This window comes from Salvelinus fontinalis, chromosome 2 (assembly GCF_029448725.1).
Source record: "Salvelinus fontinalis isolate EN_2023a chromosome 2, ASM2944872v1, whole genome shotgun sequence".
Lineage (NCBI taxonomy): Eukaryota > Metazoa > Chordata > Actinopteri > Salmoniformes > Salmonidae > Salvelinus > Salvelinus fontinalis.
The window spans coordinates 3035822-3042739 of NC_074666.1; the positions used below are offsets into that span (position 1 = coordinate 3035822).

General features: G+C 45.2%; 1 non-coding gene across 1 annotated transcript; it reads right to left on the reverse strand.

Moving 5' to 3' along the window:
* Window positions 1-1556: 1556 nt before the first annotated feature.
* Window positions 1557-1633, reverse strand: trnaa-cgc (transfer RNA alanine (anticodon CGC)). The gene has a single exon. It is a non-coding gene; the product is annotated as a tRNA-Ala (tRNA).
* Window positions 1634-6918: the final 5285 nt, after the last annotated feature.

The following is a 6918-nucleotide window of genomic DNA, read 5'->3' on the forward strand; positions in this document are numbered from 1 at the left end:
ATTCCAGTCTGCTTTACAGAGCTACAAATTAGCATTCTGACAATGCTGTGGTAATGTTAGATAAAAACTTAAATATAACCGTTTCTAAATGTTCTTGAAATGTTCTGAGGACCTCCCAAGACGAGGTAAAATGTGCCTTCAGAAAGTATTCACACCCCTTGATTTTTCCACATTTTGTTGTTGAATTTAAAATTAATTCAATTGAGATTTTGTTTCACTGGCCTACACACAATACCCAATAATGTCAAATTGGAATTATGTTTTTATAAAAGTTTATCCATTCATAAAAAGCTGAAATGACTTGAGTCAATAAGTATTCCACCCCTTTGTTATAGCAAGCCTAAATAAGTTCAGGAGTAAATATTTTCTGAACAAGTCACATACTGTAATAAATTGCATGGACTCACCCTGTGTGCAATACTAGTGTTTAACATGATTTGTGAATGACTATCTCACCTCTGTACCCCACACATACAATGATCTGTAAGGTCCCTCAGTCGTGCAGTGAATTTCAAACACAGAAATTCAAACACAGCAAGAAGGCACTCAAGTAAAACTGCAGAAAAATGTGGCAAAGAAATCCATTTTATGTACTGAATACAAAACTTATTTTTGGGGGCAAATCCAACACAACACATCACTGAGTACCACTCTTCATATATTCAAGCATGGTGGTGGCTGCATCATGTTATGGGTATGCTTGTCATCGGCAAGGACTATGGAGTTTTTAGGATACTAATAAATGGAATAGAGCTAAGCACAGGCAAAATCCTAGAGGAAAACCTGGTTCAGTCTGCTTTCCACCAGACACTGGGAGATGAATTCACCTTTCAGCAGAACAATAACCTAAACACAAGGCAAAATATACACTGGAATTGCTTACCAAGACAACATTGATTGTTCTTGAGTGGTTTAGTTACAGTTTTGACTTAAATCGGCTTAAAAATCTATGGAAAGACTTAAAGATGGATGTCTAGCAATGATCAACAAAAAAACTTAACAAAGCTTGAAAAATTATTCAAAATATTAATGTGCAAATATTACACAATCCAGGTGTGAATAGCTCTTAGAGACTTTCCCAGAAAGATTCACAGCTGTAATCGCTGCCAAAGGTGATTCTAACATGCATTGACTCAGGTGTGTGAATAGTTATGTAAATTTGATATTTCTCTATTTTATTTTCAAGAAATTAGCTAAAATTTCTAAAAACATGTTTTCACTTTGTCATTATGGGGTATTATGTGTGGATGGGTGAGAATTTAGTCTGTAACGTAACAAAATGTGGAATAAGTCAAGGGGTTTGAATACTTTCTGAATGTACTGTATATTGTGTGAACATCAATGGAATATTATGCTAAACCTAAAACAAACAAATATGCTATGAATGTCATAAAAACAAAGTCATTTGGAAATTGTGGAACATTTTTCAATGTTCTGTGAATCTATAAAGAACTCAGAAAGACTGTTCTGTCAACATCCTTGCATTATTTACGTCATTTAGCAGACGCTCTTATCCAGAGCGACTTACAAATTGGAAAGTTCATACATATTCATCCTGGTCCCCCCGTGGGAATTGAACCCACAATCCTGGCGTTGCGAGCGCCATGCTCTACCAACTGAGCCACACGGGACCACAACATCAATGGAATGTTTTATTCCACCCTGATACAAACATCTGAATGTCAGCACAACTGGACACTTTTACTGTTTTTTTTTTGGTTTTGTTTTTACCCCTTTTTTCTACCCAATTTGTAGTAGTTACAGTCTTGTCTCATCTCTGCAACTCCCGCGCGATTCGGGAGAGGCGAAGGTTGAGAGCCATGCGTCCTCCGAAACACAACCCAACCAAGCCGCACTGCTTCTTGACACAATGCCCATCCAACCCGGAAGCCAGCCGCACCAATGTGTCGGAGGAAACACCGTACACCTGGCGACCTGGTCAGGAGTCACTAGTCCGCGATCGGACTAGGACATCCCTGCTCGCCAAACCCGGTGACGCTGGGCCAATTGTGCGTCGCCCCATGTTGTCTGATCTGCTGTCTGATATGCTGTCTGATCTGATCTGCTGTCTGATCTGCTGTCTGATCTGCTCTGCTGTCTGCTCTGCTGTTTGATCTGATCTGCTGTCTGCTCTGCTGTCTGATCTGCTGTCTGCTCTGCTGTTTGATCTGATCTGCTGTCTGCTCTGCTGTCTGATCTGCTGTCTGCTCTGCTGTCTGATCTGATCTGCTGTCTGCTCTGCTGTCTGATCTGCTCTGCTGTCTGCTCTGCTGTCTGCTCTGCTGTCTGATCTGCTGTCTGATCTGATCTGCTGTCTGCTCTGCTGTCTGATCTGCTGTCTGATCTGCTTTGCTGTCTGCTCTGCTGTCTGATCTGATCTGATCTGCTGTCTGCTCTGCTGTCTGATCTGCTGTCTGCTCTGCTGTCTGATCTGATCTGCTGTCTGATCTGCTGTCTGATCTGCTGTCTGCTCTGATCTGCTGTCTGCTCTGCTGTCTGATCTGCTTTGCTGTCTGCTCTGCTGTCTGATCTGATCTGATCTGCTGTCTGCTCTGCTGTCTGATCTGCTGTCTGCTCTGCTGTCTGATCTGATCTGCTGTCTGATCTGCTGTCTGATCTGCTGTCTGATCTGATCTGCTGTCTGCTCTGCTGTCTGATCTGCTGTCTGCTCTGCTGTCTGATCTGCTGTCTGCTCTGCTGTCTGATCTGCTGTCTGATCTGCTGTCTGATCTGTTGTCTTGTCTGATCTGCTGTCTGATCTGCTCTGCTGTCTGATCTGCTGTCTGATCTGATCTGCTGTTTGATCTGCTCTGCTGTCTGATCTGCTGTCTGATCTGCTCTGCTGTCTGATCTGCTGTCTGATCTGCTGTCTGCTCTGCTATGATCTGCTGTCTGATCTGATCTGCTGTCTGATCTGATCTGCTGTCTGATCTGCTGTCTGATCTGCTCTGCTGTCTGATCTGATCTGCTGTCTGATCTGCTGTCTGATCTAATCTGCTGTCTGATCTGATCTGCTGTCTGATCTGCTGTCTGATCTGCTCTGCTATGATCTGCTGTCTGATCTGTTGTCTGGTCTGCTCTGCTGTCTGATCTGCTCTGCTGTCTGATCTGCTGTCTGATCTGCAATGATCTGCTGTCTGGTCTGATCTGATCTGCTGTCTGGTCTGATCTGATCTGCTGTCTGGTCTGATCTGATCTGCTGTCTGCTCTGTGACAGGATCTGTTCCTCCAGGTGGTCAACACATCTGTTTCTGGTTTATTATGTTGTGTTTCCTGTAATCCAGGAAGTCCTGCCAGTTGTCGTCATGTCAACAGCACTGCAACAAACCAGATACCTGTAATATACACATCCGTGTGTTATTTTATGAATTAAAATTTTACGGGAAGCTGATGGAATATTTAATTTTGTGAATAAGCAGAACAATTGGTGCCTTCTTGAATAGCGATAAGAGTTTGTATAGTAATATGCTCTTTGGTTTGTTAAAAATAGTATCTGTCACAGCTCCGTCTCTTCGTTGTTCTTAGCTTTTATTTTATTTTTCCTCCCTTAATGTTGAGCCGACATGCAAACCCTAATGTCCTAATATCTTTCATTTGGAGTAACTTGTTCTTTTGACAGATGACAAAAACCATTTCCCCTCCCTGGGTGACTCATTTTGACGTTTTACCCCTCTTTTGGTAATGTAATCTGCTATAAGGAATGTTCTAATTATAAGATTTATCCTAAATTGAATTAGACCTTGATGAGGTCATCTAGCTCCAGAGGAAACAAACATTACATTCCAGAACTCCTCTTTCTCTTTATCCTCCTTCCTTCTTTGTCCTTCTTTAATTGTGCAGCACTGTCATCCTGTGAGCTGTGGAGGGAGAGAGAGCGAGACAGATAGAGAGGGAGACAGTGAGAGAGAGAGAGAGAGAGACAGATAGAGAGGGAGACAGAGAGAGAGAGAGAAACAGATAGAGAGAGAGACAGTGAGAGGGAACACTGTCATCCTGTGAGCTGTGGAGGGAGAGAGAGAGAGACAGATAGAGAGGGAGACAGTGAGAGAGAGAAACAGATAGAGAGAGAGACAGTGAGAGAGAGCACTGTCATCCTGTGAGCTGTGGAGGGAGAGAGAGAGAGACAGATAGAGAGGGAGACAGTGAGAGAGAGAGAAACAGATAGAGAGAGAGACAGTGAGAGAGAGCACTGTCATCCTGTGAGCTGTGGAGAGCGAGAGAGAGAACTGTCCTCCTCTGTGCTGTGGAAAGACAGAGACAGAGAGAGAGAGAGAGAGAGAGAGATTGAGGGGTAGAGAGCACTGTCCTCCTCTGTACTGTGAGGAGAGAGACAGAGATACATAGAGGGGTAGAGAGCACTGTCCTCCTCTCTGCTATGGAGGGAGAGAGAGAGAGAGAGAGAGAGAGAGAGCTGTGGAGAGAGAGATCAAATTTCTTTATAAAGCCCTTTTTACATCAGCAGATATCACAAAGTGCTGTACAGAAACCCCTAACAGACAACAATTCAGATGCAGACAGCTAGGAAGAAACCTAGAGAGGAACCAGGCTCTGCTAGTCCTCTCCTGGCTGTGCCGGATGGAGATTACAAGAGTACATTGCCATACACAGCCGTGTATATCCCCCCCAAGCAGATACCTCGACGGCTCTCAAGGAACTTCACTGGACTCTATGTAAACTGGAAAACCGTATATCCTGAGGCTGCATTTATTGTAGCTGGGGATTTTAACAAGGCTAATCTGAAAACAAGGCTCCCTAAATTCTATCAGCACACTGAATGCAGCACCTGGATAATACACTGGACCACTGCTACTCTAACTTCCGCAATGCATACAAGTCGCTCCCCGCCCTCCCTTCGGCAAATCCGACCACGACTCCATTTTGCTCCAACCGTCCTATAGGCAGAAACTCAAACGGGATGTACCCGTGACTAGAACCATTCAATGCTGGTCTGACCAATCGGAATCGGATCACGGAAAACTGGGAAATGTTCCGGGAAGCCTAAGAGAATATTATCGATTTATACTCTGACTCGGTGAGTTAGTTTACAGGGAAGTGCATTGGATTTGTTGTACCCACTGTGACAACAACCACCTGAGCCACTGCCTGTTCACCCCGCTACCATCCAGAAGGCGAGGTCAGTACAGGTGCATCACTGCCTGTTCACCCCGCTACCATCCAAAAGGCGAGGTCAGTACAGGTGCATTGTTGGGACCGAGAGACTGAAAAACAGCTTCTATCTCAAGGCCATCGGACTGTTAAAACTGCTGTCACTAACACAGAGATGCTGCTGCTTACATACAGACTAGCAGTCGCTACAGTCCCATTAGTTTTCATTGTAGCCTCCTTTGGAATGTCGCGGGTGTGTAAATTTGTACTGAATTGGATTAGTCAACGGTAACTATGTACGGCAGGACCAAATCGGAGAAATAGGTAGGAGATAGTCCATACGGTGCTTTGTAGGTTAGCAGTGTAACCTTGAAATCAGCCCTTGCCTTAACAGGAAGCCAGTGTAGAGAGGCTAGCACTGGAGTCATATGATCACATTGTTGGGTTCTAGTCAAGATTCAGGCTAGCCGTGTTTAGCACTAGTTTATTTGGTGCTTTATCCGGGTAGCCGGAAGGTTGAGCATTGCAGTACTTTAATCTAGAAGTGACAAAAGCGTGGATTACCTTTTCTGCATCCTTTTTGGACAAACAATTTGATTTTTGCAATGATACGAAGATGGAAAAAAGCTGCCCTTGAAAATGTTATTGACATGTTCTTCAAAAGAGTAAGAGCACAGTCCTCCTCTGTGTATGGGGAGAGAAAGACATCACTGTCCTCCTCTGTGTATGGGGAGAGAAAGACATCACTGTCCTCTGTGTATGGAGAGAGAAAGACACCACTGTCCTCCTCTGTGTATGGGTAGAGAAAGACACCACTGTCCTCCTCTGTGTATGGAGAGAGAGAGACACCACTGTCCTCCTCTGTGTATGGGGAGAGAAAGACACCACTGTCCTCCTCTGTGTATGGAGAGAGAGAGACACCACTGTCCTCCTCTGTGTATGGGGAGAGAAAGACATCACTGCCCTCTGTGCTATGGGGAGAGAAAGACACCACTGTCCTCCTCTGTGTATGGAGAGAGAGAGACACCACTGTCCTCTGTGTATGGAGAGAGAAAGACACCACTGTCCTCTGTGTATGGGGAGAGAAAGACACCACTGTCCTCCTCTGTGTATGGGGAGAGAAAGACATCACTGCCCTCTGTGCTATGGGGAGAGAAAGACACCACTGTCCTCCTCTGTGTATGGGGAGAGAAAGACACCACTGTCCTCCTCTGTGTATGGAGAGAGAAAGACACCACTGTCCTCCTCTGTGTATGGAGAGAGAGAGACACCACTGTCCTCCTCTGTGTATGGGGAGAGAAATACATCACTGCCCTCTGTGTATGGGGAGATAGAGACACCACTGTCCTCCTCTGTGCTATGGGGAGAGAAAGACATCACTGTCCTCCTCTGTGTATGGGGAGAGAAAGACACCACTGTCCTCCTCTGTGTATGGAGAGAGAGAGACACCACTGTCCTCCTCTGTGTATGGGGAGAGAAAGACACCACTGTCCTCCTCTGTGTATGGGGAGAGAAAGACATCACTGTCCTCCTCTGTGAATGGAGAGAGAGACACCACTGTCCTCCTCTGAGTATGGGGAGAGAGAGACACCACTGTCCTCTGTGTATGGGGAGAGAAAGACACCACTGTCCTCCTCTGTGCATGGAGAGAGAGAGACACCACTGTCCTCCTCTGTGTATGGAGAGAGAAAGACATCACTGTCCTCCTCTGTGAATGGAGAGAGAGACACCACTGTCCTCCTCTGTGTATGGGGAGAGAGAGACACCACTGTCCTCTGTGTATGGGGAGAGAAAGACACCACTGTCGTCCTC